The 22,685-nt window shown below is 46.0% G+C and overlaps 1 protein-coding gene across 4 annotated transcripts in view; it reads left to right on the top strand.

The window, feature by feature from the left end:
* TLN2 (talin 2) overlaps nt 1–22,685 on the top strand; it is a 402,865-nt gene that overhangs the window by 159,073 nt on the left and 221,107 nt on the right. For 3 of the 4 annotated variants that reach the window (XM_080934594.1, XM_080934590.1, XM_080934591.1), the window contains one exon: nt 3,307–3,375. The exons of the other annotated variant lie outside the window; for it this stretch is intronic. The gene's annotated coding sequence lies outside the window, so the exon portion shown is untranslated. The remainder of the gene's footprint in view (nt 1–3,306; nt 3,376–22,685) is intronic. 4 annotated transcript variants of the gene reach the window in all.

Genomic DNA, 22,685 nt, shown 5'->3' with positions numbered 1-22,685 from the left:
CTGTGCTGCAGGAGGCCTATTCTGTGTCAGCATCCCCTGGGGACCTGTTAGGATCAGACAGTGAGCAGTGAGTCTCTGCCACAAGCTGACTCTCTCTCTGCTTCAAGGGCTGCTGCTCAGATAAGCTTCATAGTGGGAGCTGAACTCTGTGGCTGGGTTAGCTGTATATTCACCCTGAGCCTTGCCCATTTCCCACTTTTATTACAAAGTGGGAAATTTAGGCCCAGAGAGTTTGAAGCACATTGAGGGTAAATGACTACTAAATTGTTCAACCAAGATCACATTTCTTCCTCTTAGCCAGTATGCTAATGCCTTCAGTAAATGCGATGTTGAGTCTCACAGATCTTGTTTTTTTCTTTTCATTTGTGTGTGTGTGTGTGTGTGTGTGTGTGTGTGTGTGTGTGTGTGTGAGAGAGAGAGAGAGAGAGAGAGAGAGAGAGAGATTGAGAGAGAGAGAGATTTAGGATGCATGGCATGTTATTGCTTGCATATGTATGTTGTGCATGTATGAGGGTGTCCATACACACGCACACACACAAATGTGGAGGTCTTTCCTAGGTTTCCATCACTGATAAAATGCCATGAAGAAAGCAACTTGCGGGCGGGCTTTATTTGGCTTACACATCATGATCACAGTCCAGCACTGAGAGAAGGCAGGACAGACAGACCTCCACCAGAGACCTGGAGGGAGGAACTCCAGTAGACAACGGAGCAGCTCTGCTTGCTGTTTGTGCACCTTGGGGACCACTCATTTCGACTTGTAGATAATCCCGAACCACCTGCTTTGGGGGAGTACAGCTCACAGTGGGTTGAGACCCATTAATTGAGAAAATGCTTATGAACCAGTCTGGTGGAGACACTTTCTCAGTCAAGGTTCCCTCTTTCTAGATGACCCTTGTTCCCACCAGTCAGGGACCACCTTCCATCCATCCTCACCTCCTTCCCTCTGTACTCACGGAGGCACGGTCTCTCAGGGCTGATCACGTGTGCTGAGTATTGGAACTGTCGCACCATCTTCCACGCCTGTCTCCGTCTTGGGCCCAGTGTCTACTTGCTTGGCAGTGAGGAGACTACTTGACTTTGGTGGCTTGTCGCTTTTTCTGAACTGGGTGTTACAGCCACAGATATTTAGTCTAAGTGCAATGACAGCTCATCTCTGAAATAAAATAGTGGCTCTTTTGGTCTCATTCCCATGGGTATGTTCTAGGGAGAGGGTGAGCTGGTAGTAGCTGAAGGGGGCTAATAGAAATGTGCTTTAAAGAGGTCTACGCAGCTACCTGGAATTATGGTTTTCTAACCAAGCTCATAATTATGGTATTATAGGAATGCTTGTATGATATGTAACTTATAAATTGTTAAAAATGAAGCAAGTAGAGAAATACTTTGTTTTCCAGATGTAAAGCAAACATAATGGGCCCACTGTGGGAATAAATTCCTGTCTTTTATACTTCCAGTGGAAAAATAGGTCTTTTAATATATAAATATGACCTAATAAAGATAAACCCGTGTACTAGTTAAGCATACTGTTAAAGACTATTTTAAGGGTATGCTGGCTCACCTGTATACTTAACGGCTCCTTTGTTTCAATTTTTATGCAGTCTGTCTCCCCACAAAATCCACTGTTAAATTAGCAATTATGTGAGTCCAGAGAGGTGGCTCAGTAGTTAAGAGCAGTTGTTGCTCCTGCAGAGGACCTGGGTTTTGGTTCTCAGCACCCATTTGATGATTCACAGCTATTCTAACCTCTAGTTTGGGGGGTTGATGACCCCTTCGGACTTCAGTGGGCACCAGGCACACCTGTTAGCACACATATGTACATGCAGGTAAAACTCGAGCAGATATAAACCAAAGACGATTCTCCTATCTCATGAACTCATTCTTCGCCTGTGGATACAAGGTTGAGCCGCCCCGCTAACTTTAGCTGGAGGTCACAGGCATTAGGTGAATTATAGGTGAATCATCTTCACTCCCAGGGTCACAGGTCTTAGCATATTTCCTTTGTAATAAACGCCCATCGTGTCTCTTTATCTGAGGGGAAATTTATGATCTACCTTGTTCATCTTATGGGGAATGTTAATTTTCTTGTTGGTTTATAAATTATGAACAAGTTTTGTCTTGTGTATAAATATTTTTGTGTTTATCATTTTGCAGAAGCATCAGTGGGATTTTTGCCATGCTTTTGTAATTTATGTATTTTAATTTTTCTCTGTGGGGGTGGGTGTGTGTGTGTGCGTGCGTGTGTTTGCACGGGCATGTGCATGCTTGTTTGCGTGCATGTGTGCACGTGTGTGTATGCATGTGTATGTGTGTTCTCGTGTGCCTGTGTACCTGCACGTGTACATACAGCTACCACTAAAAGAGGGTGTCAGAGGAGGGTGCTTGTACCCTAACTCTGATCTTCTGCAAGAGCAGCAAGCATTCCTAACCACTGAGACCCTAATTTAGTTTGTTGTTAATGTAGCAAGCCAAATGTCTTATTTTTTTATACGTTCAGATTTTTCTCTCGTGCTTAAGAAGATCTTCATTATCCTAATGTTATAAAATATTTAGACACACACTCCTCTGTTAATCATTTGATTCTATTTTCAGTTCATGCTTTTGTAAGTTGAGAAGACATAATAAATAATATAATAATACTACCTATATAATAAAACCATATGATTTATTAAGTCATTTTTCATCCCCACCTAGACCCGACGCCGTGTCCCTGTTCTGCACGAATACTCTGCTGCTCAGTTTACTCACGGTGACTAGGCTGTTCTGATAACCCTGTAATTGACGGTGTTTTGCTTCCTCTGGGTTGGTTTCCACTTAGTAAAGTGTCAGATGGTGAAGCGTTGTTGCCTCAGAAGGGACATGACAAAAGGCTGAAGCAAGGAGGAACTGCTTGAAAATTGAATCCCAAGAACTAATCGGGAGAGAAGCGGACAGAAACATGCTAATGGGGGGAGGAGAGGACACAGGGCCCGAAATTGTTTTAGACATGGTGACAGGAAGAAGGACACATGGATTTGGTTTTTTGTTTAAATTCAAATCCATTAAAGCCTTCCTAACGCAAAAGGGGTCAGGGCGTTCTGCCTCTTCGCCAGCAGTAATGTAATTTTGGTCTCTGTGTAAGTGTCCTGGGACCTCAATTCCCCGTCCGAACCGCAAGTTCCCAGCACATGTGGTGTAGACACTCATGGCTTCCGGAGTTGTTTCCTTTTGTTCTTAGTGTAGGGAAAAGGACCAAATGCATAGACTTATTGCTCGCAACCTCATGTCTGTAAGGGTACTTGCTTCTCATAGTTTTCCTTACTGTTCTAGGCATTGCTGCTGGAAACTTCTCACTCCTCGGGATCAGGGAAACCAACACTGAATAAACTGAGAATTTAGGTAAGTCTTTAAAAATAGAAAGGAAGGATGGAAGGAAGGAAGGAGGGAGGGAAGGAAGGAAGGGAATAAAGATCCTCATTAACTGAGTCATGGGGACAGAAACATATGTTGGTATCTTACTCCAAAGCGTTTCAGTGATGTCTCTTACACCTACCTCCTGCGGTGCTCACCAAGGTGTATGTGCTGCAGCTGGTGTGCATAGGACCTGGTCACAGTGCCTGCTTGCTGTTTGACAGCAGGCTTAGGTGAAAAGGGATGGACAGCGAGCTGGGCTTCCCGGATCATCCTCATGAATCCGCATTCACCCACACTGGGTTGCTTTGTACTTATATTTAGAGGGTGAGGATTGGAAGTTCAGGGTAAAGAACTTATCTAGGAACTCGCAGTAGCCCTTGAGATGGAAGTGCGTGGGCCTGGGGTCTTCAGGGTTGGAGAAGGTGGATCTTGAATGGGCTGAGTAAATGAGTTACAGGTAATAGGTTTTTCCTTGGCCCCTGTAGGACAGCAAGGTCTCTAGTGAACAGCATGAAAACTCTGAACCGAGATGTGGGGTAGGCCCGCAGATCCCGGGCTTGCTAAGGGTTAGTCTGACAGGGCAGATCTAGTCAGACAGTGTGGAATGGACTGCCAGTGCCTCCGCCCTCAAGTAGTGCAAGGCACCCACATGTTTCAGCTGTAGTCCTCATTGGTTGAAGACCTTGGGGCAGATTGTTTCTATCTCTGTCAGACTCTGTCTTCATCTGTGAAGTTTGTAGGATAGTCTAGGCTAATTGTTTATATTCTTTGAGATTCTGGGGACTAGCAAAACCATGTTAGGAGCAATTTATAGTATCTTTTCCATGAAGATGAACAAAGCGACTGTTGGAGCTCAGTGGGAAAGCGGTGGGTATTTATTTGTAGTTCTACTTTCTGTCTAGAATTTTTCATGAGAAAAGACTTTTTACAAAATAATACTATTCTCTGCTATAATCATCTTATAAAAGAATGAGTGTTTTGATACTAGAAGATTAGGCACAGGGTATGGCTGTGCACAGCTTTGACCCCAGCACTTGAGGCAGGCAGATTTCTGAGTTCAAGGTCGGTCTGGTCTGCTGACTTGAGTTCCAGGGGAGCCAGGGCTATGTAGTGAGGCCCTGCCTGTCTTAGAGAGTACATATTTAGTTTTATAAAAATGACTGGCCTTTCTCTGCGAACTAGTGACCATCAAGAAGACTCAGGAGCAAAGGCCTGAGGGCTGACATTGGTAGGCCCTAGAGCATATGCCCTAGAATGGTGTCCTTTTTCCCCAAACTGGAAGTAATGTGTAACCTCTGTAGACTTGTCTACTTTCGAAAAAAATGCCCTTTCAGCTGGCATTGTTGGACTAAGAGAGGTCAGAGGTCAATCCGACAGTAAGGGACTGTTCTATTGGGAGTGTAGGTAGAAATGCCTCATTTTAATAAACATAGACTGATCTACCAGTCTAGAAAAGGGCACAGCAGTTTCCTTCCGGTGTGGTAGGCAGCTCTGGCACTGTTGAATACATATGACTCTCTGCTTCAGAATTGGGGAGTGGGTGTCAAGATCTTAAGGGAGGTGAGCCCTAGGAAGTCAGTGACCCCAGCTGTGAAGAATTTAAAGATGACTGTAGATCAAGGGCACAGCCAAGAGTTATGAACTCCCAGCAATGAGTTCAGAGTCAGATGTGAAGAGTGTACTGAGTGACATCCCGTGCTGTGTTCTGTGGAGTACGAATGATACATTGCTGTTGGCTTCTCTTTGTGCTGTGGCGGGGTGCTGGTGGTGGTGGTGTGCTGTGTGTGTGTGTGTGTGTGTGTGTGTGTGTGTGTGTGTGTGTGTGTGTTGCAGAAGGAGAAAATAATGGCTGGCATTACTATTGGACAATGAAGTCGTGTGAGGGACAGACAGAATGTTCTGTGCTCCAGGAGGTTGCTACTGTCCTCTTACTTCAGAGAGTCCTGGAGGTGTCCGTGTTTAGGGGCATGGCAGCTCATTTTTGTGTTTTTCCTCATCCTATGATTTCTGGTTTATGTTTATGCTGCCAATTCCTTTTTCAGAGAAACTCAGAATGGAAGTTGACAGTCTCCCCTGGCTGTCTTCTGCCAGGCTATATCAAGCAAGAGTACAGGAGTTGCCTTCAATGTGTAAGAATCTGAGAGAGTACCTGCTCTTTTGACATGTCTGAAAGTGTGCTAGATGGGGCTTTTATTTTGACATAAACCAGGGAAAGGAAAATTGCTCTAAGGGATCTCTGGACTCCATATCGGAATAAAATGTAATGACTGAGCAATGAAACCAATCAGTCACGTTCAGGAGCCTTTCGGGGGAGCAGGATGTTCTGGGTGCGATTTTACAGGGATGAATGGTTAAGGATGAGAGACAGCCACATGTCTCAGAATCACTGTAGGTTTCAAAGGGTCCAAAGTTAGCGTGCAAATATGTGAGGATGGAGATGCTGATGGATGGGGTGGAGAATGATAAATGGCGGCTTTAGTTTGCTATTTAACGGCTCATGGTGTATTCTGGATTGGAGTGGTAATGCAATCTGTTAAATTTATCTCTCCTCAGTATAGCTTGTAAGAAAAAGTTTAAAGGCTATCTTAAATTTAAAAAACAACAACAACACATTGGTGTGGGCTTTCTGGGATATTTGTAGTTCCAGTTGCTGTTTAGGGGAGAATGGCCTAATCTGCAAAAGTCAAAGTAGGACCAGTATCCTTGGTGTTCTATACTAATCACAAAGAGGCTATGATGTGGGCAGATAAGCTGTTCCCATGCCTCCGTTTTTCATTAAGATGAAATCAGTTCTGCACTTTCATCTTCCTTCCCAGCATGCTCCGTCAGCCAGTTTCTTTGGGTTATGTTTCCCAGTGACTTTGACTACTCTGTTGTGTCCCACCAGGGGCTGCCTGGGTGATGGGGGTTTCCCTAGATCTGGGTTTCAGCACCCGTGTTCAGATCCTTGCTCTCAAGCAAGAGCAGCCACAGCTTTCAGATTGGTTGTCATCATTAAACTCATGTGATGGGCTCCTTAGAGGGCCCAATGGGAAAAAGTTCTTGTCATCAAGATTGATGATCAAAATTCAACCCCAGGACTCACGTGGTGGAAAGAGAAATTATGTTTTCCCCATAAGTTGTCCTCTGACGTCAACACACACACACATACACACACACACACACACACACACACACACACACACACACACACACACAAATTGGATCACAAAAGACCTCACATATCTAAGACACCTTGAGCTAAAAGAATCTAATTAAAGACACCATACTTCTTAACTTACTGTACACTGCTAGCCTATATTGAGAAAAACAACAGTAATTGATTAATAGCCGATTAAAACAATGAACAGGAGAGAAAACCCAGAGATCTATGCATTTGCGGTCAACTGATTTTGACAGTTGTGCCAAGAGCCCACAGTAGAAGGGGCAATCTCTCCAGCAGTTGCTCTTAGGACAAGTGGATCTCAATACACACTACACAGAAATATGAAATCATGCCTTTGCTGCCTGTCTCATCAAAGGCCAATCAGAAGTGCATTGGGGACTGGGGGTATAGCCTAACGTGTGGAGTGCTTTAGAAGCATTCAAGACCTGGATTCAAACCCTAGCCCTTCAGAATCAGTATTAAGGGCTTAAAGACTGAATCTGTAAAACAACTAGAAGAAAACATAAAGGAAGAGGTTATGAGCGGTGGGGTTTGTCCTTGCAAAACTGACAGCTGTGTTCACCCCCCAAACCTACCCTAAAGAGCAGAGACAAGTGTCATCTCAGCACCTCTAAAGAGAGTGGGAGCAGAGGGAGGAGGCTTTCCCAGAAGCTCACAGACTAGATGGGTGGAGCCGGCACAATAAGACGGAACTCTTGTCAACAGGTGCAGGGGAGAGATGTGTCTTCTGCAAGTTGTCACCGCACCCTCACAGGCAGCCTGTGGCACTACACACACAGGCTGCCTACACAAAGGTACACATGCTAGGAATGAGTAAGCAAACAAGAGGGGCTAAGTATGGAAGATAAGGACCCGGAAATCTTACTCAGAGGAGGCCGAATGTATGCTGCTCCTTCAGAGACCCCAAGTTCAGTTCCCAGCACTCATATCAGCAGGCACACAGCTGCCTCTGACCCCTGCAGGGACTGGACTCGTGTGTGCCCTCATATACATGCTTTAAAGTGAGAATAAAATCTAAAAGCAGAAGCAGAGGCAAAGGATCCAAATATAACATACAAAGAGTCCACGAGAATATGAGTAAACAGTCAAAACATTGAGTTTCAGAGAAATGGCTGAGAGGGAGTTAGCAGAGAAAACTGAGGAACTCGGACTGCACGCCCACAAGAGCAAGTAATAGTAGAGTGGTGAGAGATGCTAAACGCTGCAGAGATAAAGGAGTCTTGCATAAGGGAATCCAAGTTAGCAAGACCTTATGGAAGATGATAATGAAGTCCCTCAAAACCTTCAGAATATGGCCCGGGATCCGTCAGTCCCACAGTTGAGTATTTATCAGAAGTAAATGGAGTAGAGAAAAGAGATCTGCATGCCCACGTGGGTTTTGTTGTTGCTTCGAGTCCCTAAGCTTTTATTTTCTTTGCATCTGTGTAGGCGAATGCTACATTGCATGAGTTAGAGTCGCGGCATAGCTTTCAGGGGTCGGTTCTCTCCTTCACCTTGGGTTCAGGGACTCGAACTCAGGTCCCTGGGTTTTTAATGGAATGTGCCTTTATCCACTGAGCCATCTTGACAAGCAGGCAGCAATCATTTTTAAGAGACTATATATATATATGTTATCATTTAACAAATGGATTAAGAAAATGAGCTACATGTACGCAGTGGCATGCTTCTCCACCCGAAGTTGGTAATCTTGTTTTTCTACATTGTGAGTAGATCTAGGGAATGTTGACTTAAATAAAAAGGCACAGAAGAAAAATATTACATGTTATTTCTATGCAGAATCTATAGATGGTGGTTTTAAAGTGATGACCGGAAGCCACTGGGGGCCGGGAGGCTGTGCTTAGTCATGGATTCAGAGATCTCTCACACAGTATGATAGCAGTGTGAACTATGTGCCCTTGAAAAACTGATAACAGAATTTGTGTTCTTACGACATATAAAAGCATGGGCGGGTAATACATGTTAATTATCTCAATGTAACCATTTTGCAATATAAGTCCAGTTATTACAGGCAAATAGCTAAAAACAGAAAGCATCTCAGAAAGCCGGTGAAAAGTTTTGGTGTCTTAGGTAGGTGGGACCGCATAGGCCTGTGGTACCTGCAGTCAGGGCCCCACATGGTCCATCTCAGAAGCAACTGCTTCTTTTTTTTTTTGCAAATATTGCTTGTGTGCTTGATGATTCTCATGTGTACATATAGCATGCTTCCCTGGGAATCTTACTCTGCCAAATCTTTCTCTGATTCGTCACTTTGTCTGCCACTCAATTAAACATCACTTTGCAAACACGGGTGCTGTCTTCTACTTTACCGTCATTGTTTGGGTTTAAGGTAGGCTTAGTTTTTCAAAACCTACTTTAATACGAGTTCTTAAATGCTTCAACCTCCCTTCAGGGTTCACAGTGTGATCAAATAGTCTACAACAGGCCATCACACCCGGCTTTGCACATGGGTTCTGGGGGTGGAACTCATCCAGTAAGCATTTCCCCAGCCCTTCCCTTTGTCAGTTTTAAGGGCTGTTTCTGGGTGTCTTGATGCTTCAGGGCTTCCCTGTCTCTTACCAGTCTTTTCCCATCCTTTCCATGCTGTTTCTGTGTTGACACCAACCCACCCCTATCAAGGTTTCAGTTTTAGGCAGCCTTAATTGGAGTGAACTTCTAAAGTCAGTACACAGAGCAAATATCCCTTCTAGACTGTATCACATGTGAGAATTGCTTGGGAGAGCCGGAAAGATGGCTGAGCAGTAACGGTTTTCTTGGCATTGAGAATTTCCAGTACCTAGCCAACACCATGGCTCTGTGAGCCTGAAAGCCCAATGCTGGGGTTGCTGTCCAGCTAGACTACCTGAAAAACAGTGAGGGGTATGCTCAATGAGAGATCCTGTCTCAGGTGGAAAAGGTTGGAAGGGATAGAGTGGGTCATCTAAGCCTTCCTCTGACTGTCATATAGCACACACAGGCAAGTCCACACACATACCATCATACACTACATTTCTATGGGAGAGGGAGAGAGGGAGAGTATGAATCATTAAGACCCTAGTTTAAACACAGTCCATGTGCTTCAATTTAGGATTTATATAGATGCTCAAATGGCCTCATACTTTGGCAGCGGAAACTTATTCAAGACAACTCCCAGTATCTTTGAAATGACTCCAGCATGCTTTGTATCCATCTCACCTGCTCTGACAGAGTTACAGACTTCAGCATTCCATTCTTGACTGGCCTCGAATTTGCCACATCTCCAAGGACTCTGTTCCTTTCGGTGTTTAGAGAGTATAGGTGGAGAAACAGGGCACATTGATCACAGTAGATCTTCACAGTAGACACAACTCCGAACTGTATATGAATACCCAAACAGGTTATTAGTTCACAAGGAAACTCAGTGTGTAAGGTTTTATAGGGCTTCATCAGCCCTCGGTCTTTCTTCTGTGCCCGACATCCCGTTACCGTGAGACCATATGTATTTTAATCCGCTTCATTTCAGTGTGCAGTGCTTTGTGTGCAGTGCTCTTCATTGGAACAGTACTTGCAAAGATGCTTTGGTCTTATTTCTTTTCCATTCTCAGAAATTCCTATTGATACTTAAATAGATATTTTATTTTATTCTGTGTGTGTGCATCTGGGCATATGTGTGTGTTTGTGCTCGTGGCTGTGGGTGTACTTGGAGGCCAGAGGACAGCTTCAGGCGTTGTTCCTCAGATGCCATCCACCTTGCTTTTTTGAAACCGAGTCAGTCAGTAGCCTAGAGTTTGCCCAGTAGGCTAAGCTTTCTGATTAGAAAATCCATAGCAGAAGGGGTGGGGGAGTTCCTTGAGGCCTCTTCTGTAAGCAAGTTACTATCCACTGGCCTTGGAATAGAACCTTTCCTCAGCTCTCCACCTTAGGAACTGGCATCCGAGAGTTAGGTTTTACTGTGTGAATTTGGGGGCCAAGAACAGTAGCAGGAGGTAGAGCGTTAACCCCATCCTCCATCTCTAGTTTCCTTATTCCATAGGATCTGTTGGGTAGCAACTGAAAGCATTATTGGGTTTTACTCAGAGAACTCATACATATGCAAACTCTTGTGCTCTGTCTGTCCTTCCTTCCTGGTTCTTATTCCACAGCCTCATGTGGAGCCTATCATCCCCTCTCCCCGCGGCTCTCCCGCCGTGTGTTCTGTGTGTTTGTTCTGGGTTGTCTGGCCTGTGTCCTGTGGGTGGACATCTGGGTTGCTTCTATCTTGTACCGTTCCAAACAGTCTTTGGCAACAGCCTTGGGCCCTCTCAAGCTTTTTCTTTTTCCTTTTGTAGCTTCATGGTAGTCAACTGCAAGAAGGGTCTGAGCAGACTGTAAGCCTGCACAGTTTGGGAGCAAGAGAAATAGTAGGGTGATGGACTATTGCTTGGGAAAATAGATACTGTGCCAATGGCACAGACACTGTGTTCTTAGTAGGAGTAAATCATGCTTTTGGAAGGTTGGCTACATCAGTGTCCTGTTTTGAAAGGCCTCAGACGATGGATTCTGTGCTGCAGGCTTAGAGTTAGTGACATGTTCCCAGAAAGGACTGGGCTGTAAATATTTTAGGTTAGTGTCTGGGCTGCAACCACATAGCCCTGCTGTTGGAACACAGAAAGCAATTGAAGACAGTTCATAAATGGGTGTGGCTATATTCCAAATAAACTTGTGCGTGGGCCTTGAAATGTGAATTTGGTGTAATTTGTATGCATCATGAAGTATTCTTAAGGGTATTTATTTTTTCCATCACTGTTAGAAAACCTAACAACTTGGGAGTGGAGGTTTGTTCGTGGTAAAGTTGCCCTCAGGGTTCAAATATCCAGCATTACATGGGAGGCGGGGTGAGGGAGGAAGTGTGTGTGTAGTATGTGAGGTGGGGCAGAGGGGAGTGTTAACAGCTCTTAGTGGATAGGCTTGCTTTGCCAACCTCTGCTCTAGGCTTTTTAGAGCCTAGAAATTCTTTACCATAAGAGCTACCTGCGGAAGAGGTTGTAGATGGACTCATCTGGGGCCTAGAGCCCAGGCTCTGGAAGCTGCCAGTGGAGCGGAAGCTGCATTTGGAAGCATCCTGTAGAGTACAAATGGGATTTCTTTTCTGTTTTTATTATCCAAGGCTGAGAACTATTAGGAAACACGGAGCTCATTATATTACGGGATATGAAATTTCTTTCTCAAAGCTGTGTGCACTAACTTTGCTCAGATGGTGTGCAGTGCACATGGAAACCCACTCTTCTACGATGTGCGGACTTGGGGTGATGCTCTCTCATCCTTTGCAGTTTTCGTCTTCCTTCTCCTATCTAGAAATCCGACTCTGAGTTTGCCCCAAGGCGAGTCCGGTAGAGCAGCTGCCTGGTGTGTCTTGATTTGCACTGTGTGTGTAGCCTTTCTGTTGAGAAACACTGTTTCGTCTGTGGGAGGAGAAACATAGTCATTGTAAATGAAAAGTACGTCTTCGTATAATGGAAATTATTAGAGTGCCTTTTAAAATGTCACTGAGGATTAATGCAGACAAGAAGAGAGGAATGTATTAGAAACTAGGTCAAGTTATCTCATGTTTATGAATGAGACAAATTATACTGTAGATTTGGATTTATAAAACTTGATAGTATAGTTTATATGAATTATCCTAGCCTAAACAGTATTACCCAAAAATGTAATTAAAATAAATTGAGTTTGTTTTTTTTATCCTTTGTGGCTAAGTATTTTATACCTAATGTTTTACAAATTTAATACTCTAGTAAAAGAAAAAACCATGAGCTTCTAGTTATTGTTCATATTTCCTGTATTGGACAAGGGTTGGCTCTGGGGAATCAGAGCCGGGGAAAGTCCTTCCAGGAGGCAGGCGTTCCCAGAATCCATCGCAGACAGAAGGATTATTCTCAGCGAGCTTCCCACAGCCACCTCACCCTCCCAGAACCAGGTCAATTTCTTTAGCTTCTGCTGTAGGAAGTTCTTTGATTAGGAGCCTGGGACCTAATCTGTGGGTTTAGACTCTGTCCCTCTTACACAAACAGATCTCAATTGCCTGCCCTTCTTCCCATGATGGGTTCCAAATCAGATCTACCCATCTATCTCATTGCTGGAGTCTAAGCCACACAAAAATAGGAGTTGGATGGATCCTCGGTAAATTTAGGTCTGTGGTTTCTCAGCCCATTAGTGAGTCAGTCCAGCACGTGCCACATTTCTGACCTCATGAAATACCTCTTTAGAGATAAACCTGCTACAGTTAGGTGCTTCTGGAACAGAATAGGGCGGGAATTTCCTGTCCTTAAATGATAAATGGGATCATTGTAATATGCTTTATACATTGATTAGTACTGTTACCTGAGAGGACCTAGGGAAACATTGTTTGCTGCTTGGGTTTTCACAGCGGTCAGAGTGCAGTGGTCAGAGCGGTGGTCCTGAGGGAGATGTGGGGAGCAGTAGTGAGAGTGTACAGTGACCGGGGGATTAGACCTAAAGGACAGTGAGGACTCTCTTATACAAGATGGTCAGTCAAAATCTACCCCAGGGTCCTGCCTTAAAGCAGTGTCTGTGACGTCACCTTGTTCCCTCACCTGCCTGGCAAACTTCCTGAGCTCTGCATTGTTCTGTGAATGGTTAGTGCCATAGCACATAGCCGTGCTTCCCGCTTTCGTCCTGTGCCTCAGCCGCCTCTGCCGCCACCACCTTCTTGGAGGAGGTTCTAGATAGAAACACTCAGAAATACATGATCAGAAACAGGACTTAAATAAATGATTGATCTTGCAGTTAGGCAGACTTGTTCAGGCCCCAACCCCAGCCATTAACAGGTTTGTGGATTTTGGCAAGGGTAGACCTTTCTGTGCGCGTTCCTGGGTTGCATTGAATAGATCTAAGGCTACCCACTCTGTCGTGGTTGCCTTTCTCCTTGCTGTCACAGAATGCCTGACAAAACTCAGTTTCAAGGACCATTTGAGGCAGGAAAGGTGTGTTGGTAGGGGAATGCAGACAGCTGGTCACTTTGTCTGCACAGTCAGAACTAAGAGACGCCAGTGCTGCTGCTCCGCTCAGCCTCTCCCTATTAGTCGGTTGAAAATCCTAGTCCAGGCAAATGTGGGTACCACGCACATTTTTCTGAGATCATCCACCCAAATCAACACAGTCTAGGATCTCTGTCACAGGTCAAGGGCCAAAGGTTTCTCTCCTAGGTGATTCCAGATCCTGTCATGTTGACATTCGATATTTACAATCAAGCTCCCCTTAGTAAGATAGTATTTTGCATCTTTGGTGTGGTGTTTTTGTCCTCAGGACCCTACTTCCATAATCTGCTTTCATCTTTTTGGTACCCTAAGATCCTGTTCTCATCAATATAGCCTGACACAGCTAAAGAGAGGTGGGAACATCAGTTTAGAAAATACTTTCATAAAATTCAGTTCTAGGCAAGATTGTAGAGCGCTTTCTTAGTGATTGATGTGGACAGCCCTTCTTGTGGGTGCCGATATCCCTGGGCTGGTGATCCCATGGCTGAGTAAAACCATGGGAGCAAGGCAGTAAGCAGCATGCCTCCATGGCCTCTCCATCAGCTCCTGCCTCCAGGATTCTGTCCTATTTGAGTTCCTGTTCTGACATCCTTTGATGATGAATTGTAGTGAATTATACAGAAGTATAAGTCCAATAAACCCTTTCCTTCCCAAGTTGCTTTTTGGTCATATTGTTTCACCACAGCAGTAGAAACTACTAAGATAATGGAACCTGGAGTGATGGGGTATTGCTGTGACAGACCTGACCATATTTGGAGGAGGATTGTGGGAGGACATTGGAACTTTGTGTTAGAAGATTCATTGAGTATTGAGGGATCTGTGGGCTGTTCTGTCTGAGCTTTGAAGGTAAGAATGTTGAGAGCAGGGCTGGAGAGATGGCTCAGTGGTTAAGAGCACTTGGCTGCTCTTCCAGAGGTCTTGAGTTTAAACCCCAGCAACCACATGGTGGCTCACGGTCTGATGTTCTCTTCTGTTGTGTAGGTATACATGCCCACAAAGCACTTGCATACATAAATGGAAATAGATGATAATAAATAAATAAGTAGATAATCTTTTTTTTAAAAAATGCAGAGAGCACTGCAGGAGATGGACACCTTCTAATAACCTTTCAGGGGGAGCAAAGGCTCCACCAGGCCTTTTCTGTGAGGACCCTGTGGTGTTTGTCAGCTGGCCAGAGGAATCAGCTGTGACTCACAGGAGACCAGAACCACAAAAGTGAAACCTTTATTTGACTGGGACAAAGGTCTCCACAGCTGGAAGTGAGGAATTAGCAGTGAGGTGACATCTTCTGAGGAAGCACACAGAAGCTGTGTCCACAGGTGGCCAAGGCTCAACCTGTACTAGCAGCTGGCATTGTTAGGCCACCCAGGTGGTACTGGTTTTGAAGACATGAAGGTGTCATGGTGAGAAGTTGAGGGTTAGCACTCTGAGGGAACAGGTGAAGGTGCAGCCTAGTTGCAAAAGAAGACCCAGGAGTTTTGGAGATGCCAGTATCATGGAACGACCACCGAGAACAGCAAGTTCTGAACACTCCACCAAGGCCAGTGGATTGGAGCTTGCCCAAGCGTGTAAGACAAGCTGTGTGTGTTGCAGAGAGAGGGGAGAGCAGGAGAAGTGACCCTTTGGAGGAGCCCAGAAGATCCTGAGTAAATCCCAGACACTGCACATTGCGTTGTTTACACTGTTGAATTTGGTTTTGCTTTGTTCAGATTGTCCTTCCCTCATAAATAGTACAGTAGTTAGTTTCTTCTGACTTTACAGGACCCCCTGGTTGAGAGACTGATGGTTAAGGACATCTGGCTGTGATTCCCTCATGCTTCAGCTGTTGTCCCTCTGCACACAGCAGTCACTGTCTTGCCCCTGATGCCTGGTCCCTGGGATGTTGATTCTATTTGGTGTTTGTGGGGCTTTCTCCTGCCCTTCCAATGCCCTTGGATTTCTATAAGTTATTCTATTTTCTCCAGGGAAGGCATCTCTCTTCGTGATTAATAGGCATCAGAGTAGGCATGAGGTCACAGAAGCCAGTGTGGCTTCTTAGTTGTCACCAGTATGTAAAAGACTTGACACTCGGGCTCCAAAGGATGATGTAACCAGATCATACCAAGACTCCCTCTTAATGAGATTATGGTTTCCATCTTAGTGATGATTTCTAGCTCACATAGACATAACTCTGTGGCCTTTACCTTTTTCTCCTTGACTGTATCTCCTTTGTCTTCCCAGCATTCCCTGAAATAGAGGGGTGATGGTGCAGAACCCATGGCCATGTCTATGTCTCACTGGAATTTTATAGAAATATAAAACCAAAAGGTTTGCAATGATTCTTTGATGTCACATACCAAACAAGTTTCTGTACATTGTGTTTGGTTTCAGCTGTGACCTGGTCTTTATTGCTTAGGTTTCCATCTTCCTGAGGAAGAGCTGATTTCCCACACTACCCTGCTTCTGTGTGTTTCTGGGGGCGTGAGTAGCCCCTCCCTTTTATTTCTCAGCTGACTCTGAGCATGCCTGAGAGTTGGGCTTTGCATTGTTCTCTGGATGTTGAGCAGGTGTGAGCTCCCCTCTTTGCCATCTCACCTCAAACATCTTGAATTTGAACTACTGATTATATTGTTGAGACCTAAGTATTTTTGACAGGATTTTGCCAGTGATGTACATTGTGGGTTTACCAAGCTTTTGGTTGTGTTTACTGTGAAGTTGTTCTGGAATCCTTTGCTCTGACTCGCTCACCCATCCCTCATTTATTCAGTCCATTAGCATTACTGACGGGGCACCTTCATTTTGCTGTGAGCTGTTGTAATGGTGGGGACAAAACCCATTTTTAATAGATTAGGTTAGATGATTTGAGATATCACAGCCTGTCATATGCAGTGAAGGGTTTAGATGCACCCCTAGAATAGCGGTGTCCACTCAACAGATGGAGCTGAACAAGCTCTAGACAAACTTACCTCCACTGCCTAGGAGGTGAAGAAGGCATTGAAGCACCATGGGAAGAGAGGTATGGAAGCCTGCTGGAGTGGTTTGAATAGGAAACCATTAACCAAAGAACATACACAGACTGGACCTAGGCTTTCCCACAGGCATGTAGCAGACGTGCATTTGGTCTTCATGTGGGTCCTGCACAGCTGGAACAGCGGCTGTTCCATAAAGCTGTGACCTGTATATGGCATATGTTCTTCTGGCTAGGCTGCCTTGTCTAGTCTCAATGGGAGAGGAAGTGCCAGCCTCACAGAGACTTAAAGTGTCAAGGTAGGGGAATATGTGGTGGTGTGACGTGCACCCCACGTCCCGCTGGCAGGAAAAGGCGTGCAACAACAGGATTCTTCTGCGAACAACCTTTATTGTACAATACTCTGAGCAGGGGATCTCCCTGAGCAGGGGACTTCTCCACGTGGGAGAGAAATGCATTGCTTATATATGCCCAGGAGACTCGTGTCGCTACCTGATTGGTGCGCCCTCCAGTAACTCAATAGCATGCCCCGAGAGAGCAGGCTGTGACGTATGTGGCGCATGCGCTCTAAGTCTCTTGGCTGGGCAACAGCTCTGTTTGCTGAGTTTGCGGGAAGCCGGCGCCATATTTGGGTATGGCACAAACGGCTCCCTACAGTGGTGGGGGGCAGGGGGCACCCCCTCAGAGGAGAAGGGGAAAGGAGGTAGGGGAAGGATTGTAAAAGGGGGTGACTGGAAGGGGAGCAGTGAGTGAGAGGTAAAGAGAATAAATAAGAATAAAAATTTAAATTAAATTGAAACAGTTGGAGAAAGAGATGCTATAAGAGAAGAGACTGGAGTTGAGGGACATTTAGAAGTTAAGGGCCTCAGAATGTGGCTAGGAAGAAGCGGGGTTTGGGAGACGATCACCCCAATTATGACAGTGGCAGGTGTGTGAATGTTGGTACAACTGTGGTTAGGAAACCAGGAGGGCAGCAGGTTTGGGCAGAGTCAGGCAGGACAGGGCTGATCAGTCAGTTTTGGCTGAGATGAATTTGTTATGCCTGTGAGAGGTCTTGGTGAGCTGGGGAGTAGACTTGGATGAAATCTCAGGGAACGTTCTGGTCTCTGTCTGCAGCCTTAAGTGGGGTTGATCAGGCAAGAGTCTAGGAGGAGCTGGGGAGGAGCAGACATAAGGAAAAGCCTGCTTCAGCAAGGAAGGGGCTGCAAGGGTTCCTGTGGGGTCAGAGAGGGCAGGATATTCAAGTGGCACTTTTGTCCACTGCTGTGGTGACAGGTCTGGATTGGAAAGTGCACTCCTGCTTCATCAGCAGGGAGATGAGTCACCTCTGCTGCTGGGACAGGCTGCAGTGAGTGCTGAGCAGAACTCAGATGAGGAGTGACAAGAGTAACTGGGCTCTGTGTGCAGAGCCTGTCCTGGCTTTGCAGCTCTTGGGGGGGGGGGCAGGGGGGCAGAACAGGTGCCTTCAGGGAGGGCAGGGGCAGAGCAGGTGTCTGCAGGGAGGGCAGGGGTAGAGCAGGTGTCTGCAGGGAGGGCAGGGGCAGAGCAGGTGTCTGCAGGGAGGGCAGGGGCAGAGCAGGTGTCTGCAGGGAGGGCAGGGGCAGAGCAGGTGCCTGCAGGGAGGGCAGGGGCAGAGCAGGTGTCTGCAGGGAGGGCAGGGCAGAGCAGGTGTCTGCAGGGAGGGCAGGGGCAGAGCAGGTGTCTGCCGGGAGGGCAGAGCAGGTGTCTGCAGGGAGGGCAGGGGCAGAGCAGGTGTCTGCAGGGAGGGCAGGGGCAGAGCAGGTGTCTGCAGGGAGGGCAGGGGCAGAGTAGGTGCCTGCAGGGAGGGCAGAGCAGGTGTCTGCAGGGAGGGCAGGGGCAGAGCAGGTGTCTGCAGGGAGGGCAGAGCAGGTGCCTGCAGGGAGGGCAGGGACAGAGCAGGTGTCTGCAGGGAGGGCAGAGCAGGTGTCTGCAGGGAGGGCAGGGACAGAGCAGGTGTCTGCAGGGAGGGCAGAGCAGGTGTCTGCAGGGATTGTGAGCAGAGTTGACTTTAAGGAAGATGAGGAAAAAGCTGAATTCTCTCCCTGGTTACCCTTCCTTCTTCCTCCTCTGATATACAACCCTTTAAGAACATTTTAAATGTGTTTGAAACTATCATGCACTTAAAGGAGTTTGGAGTATGTAGCTGGCCGGGCCCTTCCTGACCCTTTTGATTGTAAGTTGTCAACCTGTGCAGCCGCCTGCAATTGCTTTGATGCTAGTTAGTGTCTCCTGGGAGAGCATTTCCAGGAATGTAACCACTGTGCTCTTGTCAAAGCTGCTGGTGTCCAGCTCTCATAAGCCACCAAGATCCCCACAGCCTTTAGAGAAAGCAGATGAAGCTGAGAATCATGGGTTTTATATGGCCCTTAAGGATAGGTTCTTTTCTACACTTATGGTGCCTCCCTAGTTGAAGAAAGGCTCTTTTGTGGAGTAGTCGGCAGTTTGGGTTTGCATCTCTACTTGTTATTAAACTTGGACAATATATCTGTGTGAGTCCATTTTCCACCCCCATAACTAAAAACCCATAGCTGGGCAGTTGTATAGAGAAAAGGTGTCCGGGTATCTCACAGTGTTGTAGGCTGGAAGTCCCGGCAATGTGGTGATGGCACCAGCATGGCCCATGTGGCTGTACCATGTCATGGCACATGGCATGGGGGCAGGGTGGGGCTTGAGAGAGGAGAGGTTACATAGTAAGACAGGAAGAAAGCAGAGACTCTTTGCTGCAATCCTATGAGAGCTCACCAGGATCCCAGGAGAACGACGCCAGGATCATCCCAGGGTAGCACCCTTACTGACCTTCAAAGCCCTGTCTCAGGAAGATCCCCACAGAGAGTTGACAAGAGGAAGGAGGCCTGTTGGAGGGAAGAGTGCCAGGCACGCATAGTTAGGATATGGAATTATGATTAAGGTACATTATATGCATGTATGACGTTTCATAATGAAGCTAGTTATTCTGTATAATTATAATGATGTATGCTAATGAAATGAATGAGGACTAGAAAGATGGATCAGTCAGCACACATGAGGACCCAAGTTCTGATCCCCAACACTCACGTAAAAAGCTGGCCAGGAAGGTAGACACAGACTTCGGAACTGGGGAAGCAGAGACAGGAGGATCTTTGGAGCTTGCTGGCCAGCTAGTTCAACTGAATTGACAGACTGTCTCCCTTTCCTGCTGCCCTGCCCCCCACAGACAAAGAGGAATGGCATACAGATGGATTCCCACACTGCCACCACCTGGGCCCTAGGGGACACTCAGACTGTGCCTAAGCCATGGCTGCACTGATGGCAGGGATGTCCCAGGACGTGCTGTGCTATTTTCTTGCTGTCACCTGGTTTCTCCATGTCACTCCGTGGCATTAGTCTTTCTATTCTAATGAGTTAAGCATTTTACAGGGACATATTCTGAGACCCACTTCTCACTGGACTCGGTTGTTATGTATTAATTTATTTTTTATCAGTACGGATGCATATTTTCATATTTTATTCACAAGCTATAATCTGTTTCTGTCATTCCAATATTGAAGATATTAATAACCTAGCCAGTGGGAACCCTTTTAAATTGTTTTTTTGTGATTTAGATACTCCTCTTATTATTTGACCAATATTTTACTTTCTGACACAGATGTACCACACTCAACTTGGGCTGCTCACTAGCCCTGGAGTGGGCTGCTTCTCCTGTGAGCACTGATTTCTCTCATTTTAAAAAGGCCTCTAGGAACCGAGACCTGAGCACTAAGTAGCTCTTTCCTCTCAGGTATTGTGTGTGGTCGCAGGCTTTCTCAGTGCGCACAGCCAGGGAGCTTGGTTGATTCTTTCACAATAGTTTTTAAGAAGATTCTACATTTATTTTCATCTCTATGTTTGTATGTTTTGCCTGCCTCTGGGTCTGTGCACCATGTGCGTGTGTCATATTTCCTGGAGCAAGAAGGGACTAGATCCCTTTAACTGGAGTTACAGACAGTTGTGAGCTACCGTGTGGGTTGTTGAGAATTAAACACGATCATCTGCAAAAGTAGCAAGTGCTTTTTAAACCACTGATCCATCACTAGTCCACCGATGATTTTTTAAAAAATATTTTCATTATTTTTAATTATTTGTATATGTGTGTTTATGTGTTTGTGAAAGTATGGGTTTGTACAGATGTGTTCAATCCCCTCAGGGGCCAGAGGAGAGCATTGGATTCCGGTAGCTAGAGTCACAGACATTTCTGAATTGCCAGACATGGGCACTGGGAACCAAACTGGGTTCCTATGCAAGAACAGTGTAAACTCTTAGTGGCTGGGCCAGCCAAGCCCCACTCTTCCTGATTGTTCCTGTCAGTGGTAGTTACCTCATAAAAAGTCTCTATTATCATGTTAATTATCAAAAAAAAAAAAAAACACCCAAAACAAAACCAAAAACCCAGACATTTTTTCTGTCTGTTTCTGACTCTGTCTATCCCCTGCCACCTAGGATCTGAGGTAGTACAGGGTAGCCTCGGTTCTTGTGTAGCTACGATAACCTTGCACTTTTGATCGTTCTACCTGGAAATGCCTGGGATTCCAAGGCTGTACCGCTGTACCTGCTTCCTGTCCTGCTCATCGCCCAGCCCAGTGCTGCATGCAGCATGGCCCAGCTCATGCCAGCTGAGCATCTTCTTTGGACGTTTTCAAACACAATTAAAATCTACATCTATCAGATTGATCCCCTGTTATCTTCTCCCACTCTATCCCATTCCTGCTTTCCTGAATCAGTCTCAGAGTCAGTCTCTCTCTCTCTCTCTCTCTCTCTCTCTCTCTCTCTCTCTCTCTCTCTCTCTCTCTCTCTCCCTCCCCCCCCCTCTCCCCTTCCCTCCCTCCCTTCCCCTCCCTCCCTCCCTCCCTCCCTCCCTCCCTCCCTCTCTCCCTCCACTGGGTTAGTGAGTACTAAGATGCTACATTTAGGAGAAATCCAGGAGTAGGTTCTGTCTAGCCGCTGGTGGCCTTTTTGTCTGATTAATATATTACCTTGTTTTATTTCTGGCTCTATTTACAGACAGCCTTTTTAATGTGTACAGGTAAGTCAGTAACATTGAACTCCTAGCTAGAATATGCTAAGCCGTGCCTGAAGCCCAATACAGGCATTTCCTTCCTAAGACACTGTGATGGCCAGTGTGTATTGTCAACCCTCCCAAGACCTAGATTTAACTGAGGATGGGGTGTGGCGGGGAGGGGGTGAGGGACTTTCTAACAGATTACTTGACGTAGTAAGACCCGGCCTAAGTGAGGATGGCGGTGCTCCATGGACTCGGGTCCTGCACTGAAAACAGTGGGGAGGGTGCAGGGCAGCAGATCACTGCTTGCAGTCAGCTCTCGCCAGGACTCCTCTGAGAGCAGGAGCTGTTCCCGGAACTGTGAGCCACAATAAACTCTTCCTTAAGTTGCTTTTATTCAGTTATGTCACAGTAGGAAGAGAACAAGAACACTGAGCACCCCTTCCTCTGTGTGTTTGTGTGTGTGTGTATTTGTGTGTGTGTGTGTATTCATGTGTCTGTATGTGTATTTGCACATATATATGGGGGTATATGTATATTTGTGCATGCATAAGTATGTCTGTGTGTGTGTGTGTGTGTATGTGCTTGCGCGCACACATACGCATGTGTACTGAACTAGATGGAATCACCATCCACACCAGTGCTTTCATTTCTGCGTAACTCAGTCACCTCTGTCTGACTTTCCCATTCTGCACCCCCCTACCCTACCCAGTGGTTCTCTCCCACATTGAGGCTGAGTTGCTCAGGGGGGGAAGATAGAGGTGAGAAGCAAGAGAGCCATGGTTATGTTTTACCACATTGCTGCTTTGTTAAACCAGTTTCACATGTATGAGATCAACACGTTCATGAAGCCTCTTTCTATTTACATAGTCTGCAGTTAAATGTAAGAGACAAAGTGAAATTTCAGAGCTTAGAGAGTATTACATGCCCGTTGACTCTCTGAGCATGGGGCCATCAAGGGAACAGTATGTGGGCTGTGTCTGACACAGCGTTTGTGTGTTAAATGCCTGTGCAGTGAGGGGTGAATGTCTGTGAACTTCATTTGTCAACGTCCCTCCATCCTCTGAGACATGGCTGCTCACTGGAGGAGTAAAGTCATCTTCTCCTATAGCTTTCTGGCCAGTGTTCCTGCGATTTCCCAGTGTCTTCACATCCTTG

Source organism: Micromys minutus (genome assembly GCF_963924665.1).
Source record: "Micromys minutus genome assembly, chromosome: 21".
NCBI lineage: Eukaryota > Metazoa > Chordata > Mammalia > Rodentia > Muridae > Micromys > Micromys minutus.
This window is presented reverse-complemented; position numbering and strand designations above follow the sequence as displayed.